At 38.9% G+C, this 19238-nt stretch overlaps 1 pseudogene; it reads right to left on the bottom strand.

The window, feature by feature from the left end:
• Positions 1–509: 509 nt before the first annotated feature.
• On the bottom strand, positions 510–1016 carry LOC102270659 (transmembrane emp24 domain-containing protein 7-like; annotated as a pseudogene).
• Between the last annotated feature and the right edge of the window lie 18222 nt (positions 1017–19238).

Raw genomic sequence — 19238 nt, 5'->3', positions numbered from 1 at the left:
TCCTCCACAACACATGTTGACATTAAACTAAAGGCTTTTAAAATATCCACAACTTACCAGAAAAGTACTTTTAAATAGTTAAAAGGTATCAAAATGACTAAAGTTTAGTGTGCAAAGAGTAGATAGTAACAACCCATAAAAATGTAGATCATTGTGTTGAATATTTTTGAATAGCCCAAAATAAGCCCCAAAGTTTTTCTACCTTTACAAATAAAAAAAAGGTGTCCTTTCCACAGCTTGGGGATATGCATTGTACATCCCTCCCCCCACCCCCACAGGTGTATGAGTAAGATTCTAAAAATGTTGCCAATATTAACTTCTTCTGTACCTAAAGTTAATTAGAGGACAGCAATATTACAGTGGCAATGTAATCAATTCTCAAAATGTAGTTAAGATTCAACACAAGTTGTCCTGGTTCTTTTATCTGAGAAAAAGCTTTTTAAAAGAAATACCTGCCCTATGCTAACCACCAGAAGAATGAGGGCTTCTCTTACTAACCAGTAGGTCACTCATGTATTTAGATCCTCAGCGCTGCTTCAGCCTTGAGCTTCTCTCAATCGAAAGTGAGTCTGATAGTCAATGACAGATTTCAGAGCTTCATGAATTGAAACACAGACAGATTGCATCTGGGTAAGAGCCCTGACTCGATTCTCACCAGGAAACAAAGGTGGATCTTCTCCAACTTGAAAATCAAAATATACATTTTTATGTGTGAAAGTAGAAAATTCTTTGCTGAAGCAAAATTTGTATGTCCCATTTTTGAGGCTGTGAAGGTATAATTATCATACTGTTTCTTCATCTCCTTGTACAACAGGATCTTCTAGTCGACAATCTACATCACAGTGACCACCAGTAATTACCTGGAACTGGAGGGTGCACTTGGTGCCCTGTGTGATGTCCTCGTGGAAACACTGCTTGGCATTGTCAGGCAGCTCGAAGGTGCTCTCGCAGGCGCTGCCAGAGCCTGGCACCAGGAACAGCAGCATCAGGAGCAGCCTGCAGTACCAACAGCCCATGGCGGCCACCCAGCACTGTGTGGGGCAACCCGAGACGGTGGCCCCAACGGAGCTGCGGGGACTCGGGGTTGGGTCTGCACTGACTCACTGCACGCTGCAGGCCTCGGCTGAGGTGGCATCACAAAGACGCACTGCCGAGATGCTCCGAGCCTCGGAGAGATTCAAGATGTGGAGCGAGTTGCTGGGTATGGTGGAAGGTACTGAGTGACCAGGGCCCAGATGCCAGAACAACCTGGGGAGCAGAAGTATAGCCAGCAGAGAACAGGTGAAAAAAAAAAAGCTATTTTTATTTCTTGATCTGACTTATTACATTAGCATAATGCCCTCAAGGTCCCACCACGTTGTCTCAAATGGCAAGATTTCCTTTTCTATGGCTGCATAATATTCCACTCTGTGTGTATGTACACACACATGTATATATGTACATGTATATATTGTCCTTAAAATTCTTCCAGTGATGTACATGCAAGTTGTTTCCCTGTCTTGCCTATTATGAACTATGCTGCAATGAACATGGAGTTGCAAATACCTCTGCAAAATAATAATTTCATTTCCTTTGAATATATATCCAGAAGTGAGATTGCTGAATTACATGATAATTCTGCTTTTATTTTTTGAGGAACCTCCAAACCATTTTCCATAGTGGCTGCAACAGTTTACTTTTTCACCAAAAGTGCCTATGGGGTGGGTTCCTTGTCTCCAAATTCTCACCAACACTTACCTCCTAATTTTTTGATGACAGGTATTCTGACAATGTGAGATGATATCTCACTGTGATTTAATGTATATTTCCCTGATGATTAGTGATGTTGAGCATCCTTTTGTGTATCTCTTGGCTATTTGTATGTCTTTTTCTGGGGGAAAAAAATGTCTATTCAGATCTTTTAATCGGGTTATTTACTATTTTGCCATGCAATCATATTAGCTCCTCATGTATTTTGGATAATAACCTGTTGTCAAATATATGGTCTGAAAATATATTCCTCCTTTCCACAGGCTGCCTTTTCGTTTTCATTTAAAAGCAGAAGCTTTTTAGCTGGAAGTAGTTCCACTTGATTTTTGCTTTTGGTGTCATTTCCAGAAAATCATTGTTAAAACCAACGTTATGGTGTTTTCCTCTATGTTTTCTTTTAGGATTTTATAGATTCAGATCTTACATTTCAGTCTTTAATACTAATACATTTCAAGTTGGTGTGCATGTGTTGAGTAAGATAGGGATGCAATTTTATTCTTTTGCACATGGTTATCCATTTTCCCAATACTTTCTGTTGAAAAGACTATCCTTTCCCCACTGACTATTCTTAGCCTCCTGACTGTAGTGTAATCTATTTCTCCTTTTAGAGATGTTAGTACTTGCTTTTATATTTAAATGTTCTGATGTTGGATGTATATATATAATGATGATTGCTTATCCTTGATAAATTGAACCCTTTATTCTAATATAATAGCCATCTTTGTCTCTTTTTACAGCTTTTGAATTAGGGTCTATTTTGTCTGATATAAGTATAGGACCTCGGCTCTCTTTTGCGTTTCTATTTTCATGGAATATAATTTTCCATCTATTTAATGAGCCTATATGTATCCTTTTTTTTATTTTATTTTTAAACTTTACATAATTGTATTAGTTTTGCCAAATATCAAAATGAATCCACCACAAGTATACATGTGTTCCCCATCCTGAACCCTCCTCCCTCCTCCCTCCCCACACCATCCCTCTGGGTCGTCCCAGTGCACTAGCCCCAAGCATCCAGTATCGTGCATCGAACCTGGACTGGCATCTCGTTTCAGTATCCTTAAAAGTGAAGTGACTCTCTTGTAGCAACATATAGCTGGGCTTTGTTGTTTTATTCATTCAGCCACTCTATTTTGATTGGAGGATTGAATCCATTTACATTTAAAATAATTACTGATAGATAAGGAATTACTAATGCCATCCTATTGTTTTCTTGCCCCCACATTTTAGTTCCTTGCTTCTTCCTTACTTGTGATCTTCCTTTGTGAATTGATAATTTTGGATGATGGTGTGCTTTGATGTCCTTCTCTCTACCTTTTGTGTGTCTACTGTAGGTTTTTACTTTTTGGTTTTCAAGAAGCTTACAAAAGACACTTTACAGAGAGAACTGACAGTTAATTTTATTCAGATAGCAACTTAATTTCAATCCTCCACAAAATTTACCCTTTTTCTCACCCTCCTAAATATTATGCTTTTGCTCTCACAACAGAACTTCTTTTTATATTGTGTGTCCACTAACAAATAACACTTTGAAAGATTATTGTGTACAAAAAGCCATTGCCTGTGATTATATGTAAGAATTCACATAATCTTCACAGCAATCCTGCAAGATAGAGCTTTTAACATCCCTATTCTACAACGAGGAAAATCAAGTTCAAGACTCGTCCAAGGTCACCCAGCGAGCAAATGCGGTATTGTGAAGCCAGGCAGTCTGACTCCAGAATCTATGGTCTGAACCATGACTCCTTCCCTAGAAATCCTGGGTAAATGGTGTGGGAAATAAAAGGTAATCTTGGAGGTAGCAAAGCGATTGGCTCCTACTAAGGTCCTCTGGCGCCATCTGCTGTTGATTCGGGGTTGGCACTAGCAAACGGTCTGGATTCCCTCTAATGGTTTTGTCTTCCTCTTACTGAATCATATACGTGTGATGTTTTCTTCTTATGTTTGGATCATTTATTTAAATAAAGAGACTGAGATTAACTGGTTCTCATTTAACTTATGATGACTTGAACTGGTTGATTAAACTGGGAAGGATTCAAAAGCAGAAGATGATGATTCCAAAACGAGTTTTTCTCTGTGAGTTTTGGAGCTGGTCTGACTTGTGCTTACCTTAACCTGGTCCAAAGAACTTGAAATTACTTTGGCTTTCAGAACCATCGGCACGTAAGAGGACTTCAGATATATAACAGTGGTGGCAATCATAGTTTTTTCTGCACAGTGGTGGTTCCCAGATGTTGTTAGTGGCATCAGCACATAAATATTTTGAACCGATGAAGCCTGTGGAGTCAAGTTTAGAGGAAAAGTGATCTAAGCTCTGTCCTCTTGAATTTTTTCAAAATTATTTGAAGATGCTATCAAGTTAGATACACATTTATTCAACTTGAGACTAATAATTTCTTTCTTTGTTACATTTGCATTTAAGTTGCCCAGCAGGAATGAGGTTTGAGTGTTCCCAAACTGCTAGGATACTTTTACTGGAATATTAATAGAATTTGTTGCTGTTGTTCTTTAGTCACTAAGTTGTGTCCGACTCTTTTGTAACCCCATGGACTGTAGCCCACCAGACTCCTTTGTCCATGAGATTCTTTAGGCAAGAATACTGGCGTGGGTCACCATTTCCTCCTCCAGGGAATCTCCCGACCCAGGAATCAAACACATCTTCTACATTGGTAGGCGGATTCTTTACCACTGAGCCACCTGGGAAGCCCAAAATAGAACTTAAAGGAGAACAAAAGATACAGATTTAGATGATAGCCTTTTCTCAAGACAAGGGCCCCACTGCCTTAAAGTGTGGGATAAATGTGTGATTTACTAGAAATCCTAGGACACTTTGTTTAAGTATTTTTTCCTGAGATTAGGGGCAAGGATTTTCCCCCTGATTGGACTATTTCTTTTTTCTTTGAAACACAAGACTCCCTGTAATGGCCAATGTGACTAAACTTTAATAATTTTCATCTAATGTTTGAACAACTGGGAGTTGGTTTCCCTATATGAGTGCCTGGGAACATTGAAAGACAGTGAGCAGAAAACCACAATTTCAGGACTGCAAAGGAATCCCAGACTTTGGACTCAAAAGCAGCATCTGCAGCAGTGATATATTTCTGGAGAAAAGAAATGGGTAAATTGAAAACAGAAACTGAATCACAGATATAGGAAATTAAGATAGGGGTAAGGCAGAGGAACCAGAGATCAAATTGCCAACATCTGCTGGATCATCGAAAAAGCAAGAGAGTTCCAGAAAAACATCTATTTCTGCTTTATTGACTATGCCAAAGCCTTTGACTGTGTGGATCACAATAAACTGTGGAAAATTCTGGAAGAGATGGGAATACCAGACCACCTGACCTCCCTCTTGAGAAATCTGTATGCAGGTCAGGAAGCAACAGTTAGAACTGCACATGGAACCACAGACTGGTTCCAAATAGGAAAAGGAGTATGTCAAGGCTGTATATTGTCACCCTGCTTATTTAACTTATATGCAGAGTACATTATGAGAAACACTGGACTGAAAGAAACACAAGCTGGAATCAAGATTGTGGGGAGAAATATCAATAACCTTAGATATGCAGATGACACCACCCTTACGGCAGAAAGTGAAGAGGAACTAAAAAGCCTCTTGATGAAAGTGAAAGAGGAGAGTGAAAAGTTTGGCTTAAAGCTCAACATTCAGAAAACGAAGATCATGGCATCCGGTCTCATCACTTCATGGGAAATAGATGGGGAAACAGTGTCAGACTTTATTTTTCTGGGCTCCAAAATCACTGCAGATGGTGACTGCAGCCATGAAATTAAAAGACGCTTACTCCTTGGAAGGAAAGTTATGACCAACCTAGATAGCATATTCAAAAGCAGAGACATTACTTTGCCAACAAAGGTCTGTCTAGTCTAGGCTATGGTTTTTCCTGTGGTCATGTATGGATGTGAGAGTTGGACTGTGAAGAAGGCTGAGCGCCAAAGAATTGATGCTTTTGAACTGTGGTGTTGGAGAAGACTCCTGAGAGTCCCTTGGACTGCAAGGATATCCAACCAGTCCATTCTAAAGGAGATCAGCCCTGGGTGTTCTTTGGAAGGAATGATGCTAAAGCTGAAACTCCAGTACTTTGACCACTTCATGCAAAGAGTTGACTCATTGGAAAAGACTCTGATGCTGGGAGGGAATGGGGGCAGGAGGAGAAGGGGACGAGAGAGGATGAGATGGCTGGATGGCATCACTGACTCGATGGACGTGAGTCTGAGTGAATTCTGGGAGTTGGTGATGGACAGGGAGGCCTGGTGTGCTGCGATTCATGGGGTTGCAAAGAGTCGGACATGACTGAGTGACTGAACTGAACTGAACGGATTAAGAGATAAAACTACACTGTATGAAATAGATAAGCAGCAAGGATATTTTGTACAACACAGAGAAATATAGCTATTATTTTGTGATAACTTTTAATAGAGTATAATCTGCAAAAAGATTGAATCACTCTGTTGTACAATATACCTGAAACTAATAAAAGATTGGAGAAGGCAATGGCAACTCACTCCAGTACTCAACTACCACTTCAATTTAATTTTTTTTCTGGTGGCATCACGAGCTCAATGGACATGAGTTTGAGCAAATTCCAGGAGATAGTGAAGGACATGGAGACCTGGCATGCTGTAGTCCATGGAGTCACAAAGAGTTGGACACGACTTAATAATTGAACAGCAACAATTTAAAAAAAGAAGAAATGATAAATTGGAAAAAAAAAAACCATTTGTATATTCTCCATTAAAGGAAAATTTGACTGAGATTCATTTGCCTGTCTCTAGAAGAAGGAAATGGCAACCCACTCCAGTGTTCTTGCCTGGAGAATCCCAGGGACAGGGGAGCCTGGTAGGCTGCCATCTATGGGGTTGCACAGTGTCGGACACAACTGAAGCAACTTAGCAGCAGCAGCAGAATATTTTTAAATTTAAAGGCCAGCAAATGCCTCAATTGCTATGGATGATATAAGAAAGCCCATTAAGCATTCTACATATATCCTGGAAGAAATCTCAAAGGCTACTGTGGTAGATCACTGTAACACAGTCCTCAAAGAAATCACACTTCCTGAGGATTCACATGTGATAGTAATTGCAATTACTATCTTAAATCTGTATTTATATTTCATCCTTTGTAAAAAATTTAGAATACAAACTTGAAACTTAATTGTCTTAAATGTTTTCATAGCTAAAATGTCATTCTTCTGATTAGTTTGGATTTTTTTAATCTAGCAATGGGTGAATAATATTTTTTCTGGAGTTTCTTCTCTGGCAATTATAAAAGACATGTTTGATTTATAATAAATGTTAATTTTACTCATATTTTTTCCAAACTGTCTGACTATATATTTGAGAACAAAAAAATGTCATGCTTACTCAAGAACTATTTTTTTCTGAATAGCATCTATTAAACTATTGTGGAGTAAATGAAGCAACTTGTGGGGATTTTTCCCTGTGACTTGGAAACGGCAAACCTGAAAGAACAACACTTGGACAGTCTCTGCAAGGACTGACAAGTTTATTTCTATAGTCAAGCCTTTTTATAGGAGCAAGGAACAAAGAGCTTAGAGCATACGGCCAGCAGAACACGTACAAGACTAAGATATAATCAGTAAGAGATACTTCAAGGAACAACGCATTCTTAATGACCCATGTATTTATCTATGACCCATTTTCTCAAGCAACATCTTTTATGTTTAATTGTTAAATCTTGGCGCCGAGCATAGCCAAAGGCAGGAAATGTTCTTCAGCAATCAGTACACAATGCCTGGGTACTTCTGGCCCTTCACCATTTCCCCAAGGACCTTCTCCTTCAAGGCTATTTTGCACTGTGCCTCCCAACATATCCTCCTTTTGTTTTTAGTTTAAGCACGGCAGCTGCTAGTTGGACTCCATCATAGGAGGCATGGAGTCTTGAGTAGAGACATCTGTATAGAATTATGTAGTGCCATACCAGATAGGGTTCCTACTGTAACAATAGATATTAGACTAAGAATGCCAGCAATAATCCATCCTATTCTGCGCTTTGACCTCCTTAAGCCATATTTGAGCAAAACAGAGAAATACAGAGTCGGTCCATGGTTCTGTGAGATTAATAGGAAGCCACAATTCAGATCTTTGCTTGACTATTGCAATGTTGACATAATGATATGAAATAGTATGGTTTAAACACGTATACAAGGCATGTGTTATACAGTTAACAACCTTAGCAGAAAGATCTATGTCGAAGTTACCTACAATAAACATGTACGGGAGGTGCACACAAGATTGGATATAACCTGTACTATCGTATAAAAAGGTATAGTTTTGAGGTTTTAAGGCTTTTGCAGTCCCATACACACTGGCAAAGCACTCCAATGCAGCAGCAATCTTCCACACATGCCATTGCTCAGGTCCTACGGTAGGGGTTCAGACGTTGACGTTTTCTCTTCGGCTTCTCTATGGTCATTGACGTGACCTTTCGCGTCAGCTGTGTCACCTGTCGGGGGAGTCTGGTCTTGGGGTCCTTCTCAGTAATGGACATGGTGAGGTGGAACCCAGATTTCTTCTCCATCTGCAATGACAAGACCGTAAGCTCTGCCTAGGAGTCGTAAGATTCCTAGCAACCATTGATTAAACTGCTTATACCATATTGGTGTGTTGGCTTCTAACGGTTTCTTACTGTTTTCCTCTGCAAAATGTCTGTCTGCACGAGTATCAGAACTATCTTTTAGTAAATTTTAAAAATTTAAGGAATAAAGAGTTAAAGGTAATAACAATTGAGGGTTCATAGGATAAGAAGTGTATCTCCTCTTCCATATTCCCCCTTTCTGTTTTAATAAATGAGTTTTAAGAGTACAATGGGCTCTTTTGATAATTTTTTGATCCTGGGGGTTATAGGGTATCTCTGTGATGTGTGTTATATTCCATTCCATTAGAAATGAATGAAACAAGTGAGAGGTAAATGCAGGCCCATTATCTGTTTTTAAGACCGAAGGTAGTCCCATAACAGGGAAGGTGAGTAAAAGTGTGGAAATGGCGTGTTTGCTGGATTCTGAAGAGACAGGCACTGCCCATATAAAATCTGAAAATGTATCAACTGAGACAAAAAGCAAAGAGAACTTTCCCAAGGAGCAATGAGTGAAGTCAGATTGCCAAAGGGAGTTAGGCTGTTGCCCACGAGGATTAACTCCTGAAACTGTGGTACGTAAGTGCAGAGGAGCGCAGACATCACAGAACTTAATGATATGTCTCGCTTCAGTGAGGGGAATATGGTATTTAGAGTGCAATCTTTTAGCATTGGTATGAAGATTAGCGTGTTCATCCATAGCAGACGTAAAGACAGGAGCTATGAACCTATCAACAGCATCATTTCCTGCTGCCAGGGGGCCAGGTAAACCTGAATGAGCACGTATATGTGCAATGAAGAAAGGTTCCGTACATGATTGAATTAAGGCTTGAGTCTTTGAAAAGATAATATATAACTCTTCATCTAGGTTGTATAAAAAAGCGGTAACAAAATCGGGGAAAAGGGAAGCAAGGTATTTGGAATCAGTATAGACATTGAAGGATAATGGTTGAAGAGACAAAAGAGCATATAAAGCATATAATTCAATTCTTTGTACTGAAGAATAGGTAGTAGGTAATTTCTCTTTGATATCAGGGCCGACAGTCCCAGCTATGCCTTTCTTGTTGCCATCAATGAAATAGGTAGGTGCATTTGAAATAGGCTGGGAGGCAATGATATTAGTTACTATAAATTTAGTAAATTGTAAAAAGTCCCGTAATTTTCTTTTCGGCAAATGGAATGAGATAACGTTCTGAAAATCACTTAATGCTATTTGCATGGTCGTGTTATACTGTAAGGCAATTTGTAATTCCTTTTTTGTCAAGGGGACATGTATTGCATATGGATCAAATCCAGTTAAGGTTTGTACACGGCTCCTTCCTGATACAATTAGCTGTCCTATTTTCTCAATGTATGATACGATTTTCTTTGACTGTTTAGTATGTAGATATACTCATTCTATTGGGCTGTTTTGAGCTATGATTGCAGTAGGTGAATGTTTGGTGGGAAATATATATAAATAGACTGGTTGGGTATGGTCCAGCCGAGTTGAGAAAGATTGTTGAATGTATTTTTCAACAAATGTTAATTCTTCTTTCGCTTTTTTTGTTAGCTGTCTAGGACTAGTAGGGTCAGGAGGTCCCTCTAAAATCTTAAATAAATTTTGTAATGCATAGGTGGGAATGCCAATAGATGACCGAAGCCAATTAATATCTCCTATTAATTTTGAAAATCGTTTAACATGCATAGAGAATGCACAGAAATTTGAGTTTTTTGAGGTTTTATCTTAGATTCTTCCATAACATGTCCCAAGTAATTAAAGGGTGCTTTCAATTGAATTTTATCTGGCGCAACAAGTAGGCCATGATTTTGAAGAGTGGTGGTGACTTTGTCATATAGCTGTTGTAAACAGAGTTCAGATTCCATGGAAAGGAGTATGTCATCCATATAATGAATTATGAAGGCAGTAGGATATTTATCTCTGATGGGTTGTAATAAAACAGATATGAGATATTGGCAAATGGTAGGAGAGTTCATCATTCCCTGAGGTTAAACCTTCAATTGAAATCTTTTAACAGGAGCCATGCGATTTATAGAAGTAACTGAAAAAGCAAAACGTTTTCTATCTTTAGGATGCAAAGGTATAGTAAAAAATCAGTCTTGTAAATCAATAATAATTACAGATTAGCCTTTTGGTACCATGGAAGGGGAGGGCAATCCAGGTTGTAATGGCCCCATAGGAATCATAGTATTATTAGCATTTCTTAAATCTATCAACATTCGCCATTTTCCTGATTTCTTTTTTATTACAAAAACAGGAGAATTCCATGGGGAAAATGAAGGCTCTATATGATTTTTCTGTAATTGCTCATTTACTAATTGTGGGAGAGCTGCCAACTTTTCTTTAGTCAGGGGCCATTGAGGTGTCCATACTGGGGCATTAGATTCCCATTCAAGAGGCAGTGGTGTTAACTCGGTGGCCCCCACCAAAAAGGCTCATTTAGAGAAATTGTGGCTTTTGTTCGAGAAAATCTTTTCCCCATAAATTAATAGGGATATTGGTAATATATGGTTTGATATAAACTACAATTTGATTAGGACCATAAGCTTATAAATAGGATGTACTGATGAAAGTTTGTGTAGCATCAGCCTTATTTATCCCCAATAGTCTGGAAGGAGCCATAGTCTTACCCCATTCAAGGGGCCATTCTTCAGTTCTAATAATGGAAATGTCGGCTCCTGTATCCAACATACCTGTGAAATTTTTTCCCCGTATCTTTAGAGTAAGCATAGGCTTTTGATGTTCCTTTAATAAGGTAGATAGTGCAGCAGTAAGATTGGTGCTACCAAAACCTTCCTGCCTAATTTTATCAGATGCCCTCATTGGTTTGACATATGGCAAAAGTAATAATTGTGCAAAGCATTCCCCTTTTTGTAGATATACATTTCCTAATTTTATGACATTCACTATGACATGTATCTCTCCTTTATAATCTTCATCCACAACTCCAGTCAATACTACTAAACCTTTCATTGTACAGCTGCTACATCCCAAAATTAGTCCAACTGTTCCAGGTGGGATCAGACCATAATATCCAGTGGGGATTTTATGAGGATTATATAATTCTATTAATTCCATATCATAAGGACTAGGTATATCAATGCAAGCACTCTTAGATGTAGCTGCTTGCGGTGTCATAATGTTGGGTCCTCCTTTTGTAGTGGGGCTAGAGGATAGCCCCTTTATTAGTTTCCCTGTTGTTTTTGTTGTGCCTCTGGTGTCAATGCATTTCCATCCTTATCGAATTTGGATAACATTTATTCAACCAATGGAATCCCCTTTTACATTTTGGGCAAACTCCCAGGGGTCTTTTTTTTATTAGAAGTATTATTATTTTTAGCTGTCTGCATTGGCATGTGGCATTGTTTTTTCATATGGCCAGCCTTCCCGCAGTTAAAACATTTAGCATTAGCAGCCTTTTGCACATTAAAAGTTTCTAGTGCCGTTAATTTTGCTCTATAGGACATAGATCCAATATCTCTACAAGCTTTCAAATACTCCATAAGAGAATCGGTTTCTTGAATTGGTCTGAGCACAGATCGACATTCCTCATTAGCATTTTCAAAGGCAATTTTTTTTAAAATAATATTTTGTAAGGTTTCATCTCTGATAGATTTTTTGATGGCATCTTTTAATTTTTCTATAAATTGGATATATTCCTCTTTTGACAAATGAACCAACAGAGTTAACACTATTAACCTTTGCCCATGCTCTGCAAGAAATTTCTTTAATGAAATGCAACATCTGAGGGGTAAGATTAGCTAATTGTGCAATCAGCTATGGCTCCCGTTCCAGTAAGTATTTATAGGTCAAATTGGCAGGGTTACCATGAGATTGCTGGTCAATCATCATTTGTTGGGCCTCATCATTAACCCACATTTGCCATTAAAGTAATTGTTGAGGATTTAGAACCATCTTTGCTACTTGAAAAAAATCATATGGCATCCAATGATCAGCCCATCCTCTGAGGAGTTCTACACAGTAAGGAGAAGTAGGTCCATACAGAGAGCATGCTTTCTTAAAGCTGGACAACATACCAAAATCTAGACCAGCCCAAGCATTCTGGCCTTGGGCAAGCTGATCAAACTGTATTGGGAAAGCGAAAGCGCAAGCAGGCATCTCCCGAGGAGGAGTGAAATGATTAGTACAAGCAAAGTTAGCAATTGCTGTTACAGGCGGAGCAGAAAGAAAAACCTCAGGTTTGGGCTGTTCGCTGAATGAAATGACCTTTGCTCTAAGTGGTTTCAGTTTTGACATATCCTGTATACATACATCTCCAAGCTGTTTTTCCAGGGATTGTGTCTGATTGAGCATAACATTCTTATATTTCAAAGCACCTTGCATATCTTGTTCCTTAAGCTCATATTCATGTAAAGACTGAATAGTCTCTACTTCCAAATCAACTTTATGCCCTTCAATTTGTTCTATGACAGCCCGTATGAATGACCATGTAACCTTGCCGATATGCTCACAAAACATTATTCTTAACCCTTTTCCATATGTCTAGATAGAGCATCCCCTCCTCTGGGAACCACGGATTATGTTCCAGTAAAATATGATAGCAGTCATTCAACTGATCTCTTAAAACATTAACACCATTTTGTTTCAAAAAGTGATGCATTATAGAAATGAAAGGGATCTTACTGCTATGTTGTCCCATCCTGCTTACCCCTTTCTGCAGGGCTCGCCACTTTGTTCAGTCTTCCTTCAAGTCCCTGTTCGTGGCGCTACTTGTGGGGATTTTTCCCCGGGACTTGGAAACGGCGAACCTGAAAGAACAACACTTGGACAGTCTCTGCAAGGACTGACAAGTTTATTTCTGCAGTCAAGCCTTTTTATAGGAGCAAGGAACAAAGAGCTTAGAGCATACGGCCAGCAGAACACGTACAAGACTAAGATATAATCAGTAAAAGATACTTCAAGGAACAACGCATTCTTAATGACCCATGTATTTATCTATGACCCATTTTCTCAAGCAACGTCTTTTATGTTTAATTGTTAAATCTTGGCGCCGAGCATAGCCAAAGGCAGGAAATGTTCTTCAGCAATCAGTACACAATGCCTGGGTACTTCTGGCCCTTCATCATTTCCCCGAGGACTTTCTCCTTCAAGGCTATTTTGCACCACGCCTCCCAACACAGCTAAGGTATAATGAAAGTTTACTCATGAGTTTGCTGCTGCTACTGCTAAGTCTCTTGAGTCGTGTCCAACTCCATGCAACCCCATAGACGGCAGACCACCAGGCTCCCCCGTCCCTGGGATTCTCCAGGCAAGAACACTGGAGTGGGTTGCCATTTCCTTCTCCAAGGCATGAAAGTGAAAAGTGAAAGTGAAGTCGGTCAGTCAGGTCCGACTCTTAGTGACCCCATGGACTGCAGCCTACCAGACTTCTCCATCATTGGATTTTCCAGGCAAGAGTACTGGAGTGCGGTGCCATTGCCTTCTCCATTCATGAGTTTGGCTCATAATAAAATGAGTTATATTGAAAAACAGAAAAGAACTCACACTTGCTGTATCTACATCTCTGTGATGTGTCACCTCTTCTCATCAAGAGACAAAGTCTATTTCTTCACACCCTTAAATTGACATTTCACGTATAATTTTGTAAAATAAGTGATTTGCCTTGACCAGTAAAAAGTGACAGAAGTCAGACTGCGTAAGCCCCGGAGACTTGGTCATAAAAGGTCTTGTAATTCCTATTGGCTCCCTTTTGACACCCTAAACAATCATGGGCCCTGCATGAACCATCAGATGACTGTGGGCAGCCCCATAAAGGGACCCAAGTAAGTACAGCAGAACTACCTGGGCTGCCAACCCTCAGATCATGAGAAATAATCAAGCACAGAGCACCTGATTTTAGAGGGGTGGGGTGGGGTGGGAGGTGGAAGGTAGGTTCAAGAGGGAGGAGACATATGTTAAAAAGAAAAAAAAGAAGAAGAAATCAAGCATTGTTGTTATTTTAAGCCACTAAGTTTTGGGGTGATTTTTGGTTTTTGGTTTTTTTGCAGCAAGAGAAAATTAATACATCTTTTCCAGAGTTTGTTGTGGTCCACATAGTCAAAGGCTTTGGCATAGTCAATAAAACAGAAATAGATATTTTTCTGGAACTCTCTTCCTTTTTCAATGATCCAATGGATGTTGGCAATTTGATCTCTGGTTCCTCTGCCTTTTCTAATTCCAGCTTGAACAGATGGAAGTTCACGGTTCATGTACTGTTGAAGCCTGGCTTGGAGAACTTTGAGCATTACTTTACTAGCATGTGAGATGAGTGCAATTGTGCGGTAGTTTGAGCATTCTTTGGCATTGCCTTTCTTTGGGATTGGAGTCTGACACAACTGAGCAACTGAACTGAACTGAACTGACCTGAACAAAATCTAAATATCCAGCCAAACTTTAAGTACACTGGCTCGTTGAGAAGTTTCCTAGTTTAAAGGGCTTCCTTGATAGCTCAGCTGGTAAAAAAAAAAAATCCGCCTGCAATGCAGGAGACCCCGGTTCGATTCCTGGGTTAGGAACATGCCCTGGAGAAGGGATAGGCTACCCACTCCAGTATTCTTGGGCTTCGCTTGTGGCTCATCTGGTAAAGAATCTGCCTGCAATGCTAGAAGACATGGATTCGATCCCTGGGTTGGGAAGATCCCCTGGAAAAGGGAAAGGCTACCCATTCCAATATTCTGGCCTAGAGAATCACAGTCGGACATGACTGAGCAACTTTCACTTTCACTCACTTTCTAGTTGGAAAATGAAAGTACAGTCTACACAGCTACACTCCAGTTTGCCCAAATATATTAAATATATTAGTGTCTCCTATGAACTAATAGTCCATAAGACTAACTCTTTTTTTAAATCTTAAGTTCCCCAACCAGGGATAGAACCCAGACCAGACCCTGGTAGTGAAAGCATCAAGTTCTAACCACTGGACTTCCAGGGAATTCCCATAGAACTAAATCTTAAAATGATGAGATTTTCTACTTGGAAAAGAATTTTTCAAATGAAACATTGAAATGCTTTGAATTTTAAATCCTTTGATTAGAAGTAAATACTACATTGACAAGAAGGAAAAGACTAGACACATATGGACGAGTGTATATAAACTAACAAATTCTTAATAATTTTCTAAGGAAAAAAAAATATCCTTTAAAGGGCTTTTGAATGAAAATAAAGAAATGTTACTTTGGTTTTATGATCTCAGGGTTCCCGCACTGTTCCCAAAAAAAAGTTCAAAAGAAATACAAATGGACAATAAGCTAATGGGCAATCAGCCCATAAAAGGCTGAAGAGAAAATAAAAATGAATACAGAAGATTTCAGGTCTAAATTCCCTTCAAATGTATTGTTGCAAATTGAAAGATATTTTAAAATCTTCTTGTCCTAAGATCTTAAAATCAAAAAATAGAAGTTACAATAGCAAAAATAAATAAGAATTAAATTTTAATCCAAATTAACTCAAATTGAAGTAAATTGGTATATGAACTTTGGACATACAAGATTTCTGTATATTTTTGTTCTGATTTTTCCCACATTGTAAAATAAAAATGCAAATATGGCATTAACCCTTATGTAAGACTTTGAATTTTTCTTTCTAGAAGCCTAGATTAAATGAAACATCCTAAATTACTTATACTTGCTGTAGAGATAAAGTAAGTTATTACCTTTGTCATTATTAAGAGCATATAAAAGTATGTAGGTGGGCACATGGATGTTTAAATAAGTTTATTCTATTAATGTTTAAATTTAATAATTCAAATAATGTCTTTTAAAATGATTTTCTTAATCTTAGTCATTAGTATAAATTCCATAGACTACTAACTTAGCCCATTTGCACAACCTGAGTAAAACTTTAAGATGCTGCATTTGGAGTCACAAAGAGTTGGACACCATTTAACAACTGAACAACAAGGGTTAATACCAAGTTAGAGAACAAGTTGGAATCCAGCAACACTAAGTATGCAGGTGATACAAATCAGTGGGAATTCTTACACACTGCCGGTGGTAATGGAAGTTGGCATACTTAATTTTGAAACAATTAAGCATTGTCTTATAGATTAAACATTCATAATTCTACTCCTTGGGATATACTCAAAAATCTCTTGCCCATGTGCACCAGGAGGCAGCAACAAGAATATTTTATAGCAATAATTCATTCATTATAGCCCAAAGTGGAAACAACCAAAATATTAATCAACAGAAGGATGAACAAAGAACTTGAGTAATATTTGTGAACTGCAGCTCTGCACCAAAATAAGAATGGTTGCAAAATACAATGTTGAATTGTAAGCTAATCTCAGAAAACTACAACAGAATATCATTTTTAGAAAACTCTAAAATAAACACATTACTGTTTAGAGAAGCATAAATGTGTGATAAAAGTATTTTGTAAAAAGTAGGATAGTGGTTACTTCAGAGGAAAAGGCAGGGAGATAAAACAAAGGGAGGCACAGAGTTTCAATGTTATTGATAGCATTCTTGTGAAGTTAAAAGGAATTTTTTGATTGTGTTCATAAATTATATGTTAAATTGAATGAAGTCTTTGTAGCAAGAGTTACATAACTGATCATTTTAAACAATGAATAAGGAAGGCTCAGTTACAATTTAGTAACTGATGGGATGTGGGAGAGAGGGAGAGTTGGGAAGAAAGGTTTCCAATCTGGGAAACCAGAGGGGAGGATGGTTTTAGTTATTACCTAATTGCATTAGTCAGGAAAAGCTAGATGCTGAAAGAAACACATTAGACCCACTAGGAGAAAGATTTGGGTCCCAGCTGTATTTACTCCCAGCTTCCATTCACTCCTCAGTTTACCAGGCAAGGTCACTGACGGCATTGTAGGTCCCTTGAAAATCTGGCTGTTCTCCTTTGTCTAGTATATGAGTACTCTGATATACAGCCATAGGTCTCTTCAGAGAGGATTTGGATAATATTTATTGAATATATTTGTGGTAGCATTGCAGGATTCCTTTCAAAAGAAAGTAGCTTTCCTTTCAATCAATAACTAAGACCTTGAACCTGGTCACAGGATCATGCTTTTCCATCGCAGCAACTGACGTCAGCACGTTGCAATTCTCTCTTGGACTATCCACCACTCACTCCATGGAACACTACGGTCTGTTAGTCATTGCCCTAGTTTCCTATGGGTCAGGGTCATCTGATTTCCACTCCAACCTTGCCATCTATTACAGTGATTATGGCTGCCTTGCTCTTATGATTAACTGTTTCCAAACAGCCTCTGCTATTCAGAATCCTACCATCATCCCAACTGACGCTAGGAAACACAGTTTTCAATTAATCTTATATGGGGCTCAGTAGAGCTTTTAAGATTAATTAAAAATTGTGCTTCCTGGTCTCAGTTGGGTTGGTAGGATGCTGTAAGAGCTTTTTAATTGAGCCATGAGCCCCAGGACAATTTTCATTATTCATTTAATTTACTTATTTATTTATTCTTCTTTTGCAGTTTCTAAGTTTTACACATTAGATTTCCTAGATCTGTCATCCCAATCCCTTGTCTTTCCCCTCATTATTATGTCTGCTTTTCTATAACTTTCTACCGTTTTTGCTTGCTTTTCAGACCATTAGTTTGGTTCTCAGTAGTGATCGTCCTCCTTTGTTTCTCTATTGCATTTTCACTTAGAAAATCGTGTTATTAATCTTATGGTTACCAGGGGCAAAGGGGGAGGATAAATGGGGAGATTGGGATAGACATGTCAGATCAGATCAGATCAGTCGCTCAGTCGTGTCCAACTCTTTGCGACCCCATGAATCGCAGCACGCCAGGCCTCCCTGTCCATCACCAACTCCCAGAGTTCACCCAGACTAACGGCCATCGAGTCAGTGATGCCATCCAGCCATCTCATCTTCTGTCATCCCCTTCTCTTGCTCCCAATCCCTCCCAGCATCAGAGTCTTTTCCAATGAGTCAACTCTTCGCATGAGGTGGCCAAAGTACTGGAGTTTCAGCTTTAGCATCATTCCTTCCAAAGAAATCCCAGGGCTTATCTCCTTCAGAATGGACTGGTGGGATCTCTTTGCAGTCCAAGGGACTCTCAAGAGTCTTCTCCAATAACACAGTTCAAAAGCACCAATTCTTCGGCACTCAGCTTTCTTCACAGTCCAACTCTCACACCCATACATGACTACTGGAAAAACCATAGCCTTGACTAGACGGACCTTTGTTGGCAAAGTAATGTCTCTGCTTTTGAATATGCTATCTAGGTTGGTCATAACTTTCTTCCAAGGAGTAAGCGTCTTTTAATTTCATGGCTGCAGTCACCATCTGCAGTGATTTTGGAGCCCAGAAAAATAAAGTCTGACACTGTTTCCACTGTTTCCCCATCTATTTCCCATGAAGTGATGGGACCAGATGCCATGATCTTCATGTACACACTACCATATACAAAATAGTTAAGTAATAAGCACCTACTGTATTTGGGGTCCCCTGGTGGCTCAGTGGTTAATGATCTGCCTACCAATGTAGGAAACATGAGTGCAAGCCCTAGGTCAGGAAGATCCCCTGGAGAAGGAAATGGCAACCCACTCCAGTATTCTTGCCTGGAGAATCCCATGGACAGAGGAGCCTGGCAGGATACAGTCCATGGGGTTGCAAAAGAGTCAGACATGACTGAGCAACTAAACAACTGTATAGCACAGGGAACTCTACTCAATAATCTGTAATGACCTGCACGGGAAAAGAAAAGAATGCATATACATATATGTATAAATGATTCCCTTTGCTGTACAGCAGAAACTAAGGCAACGTTGTAAATCAACTATACCTCAATAATTTTAAAAAAAATAATAATGTTTTTCAGTCCAAAGAAGTCCTTTTGTGCTCTATTGACATTTTCTTGAGAATCCTGTGTGTGGTTTGTGAAGTTCTCTTCTG

This window comes from Bos mutus, chromosome 5, assembly GCF_027580195.1.
Source record: "Bos mutus isolate GX-2022 chromosome 5, NWIPB_WYAK_1.1, whole genome shotgun sequence".
NCBI classification, from domain to species: domain Eukaryota; kingdom Metazoa; phylum Chordata; class Mammalia; order Artiodactyla; family Bovidae; genus Bos; species Bos mutus.
This window is presented reverse-complemented; position numbering and strand designations above follow the sequence as displayed.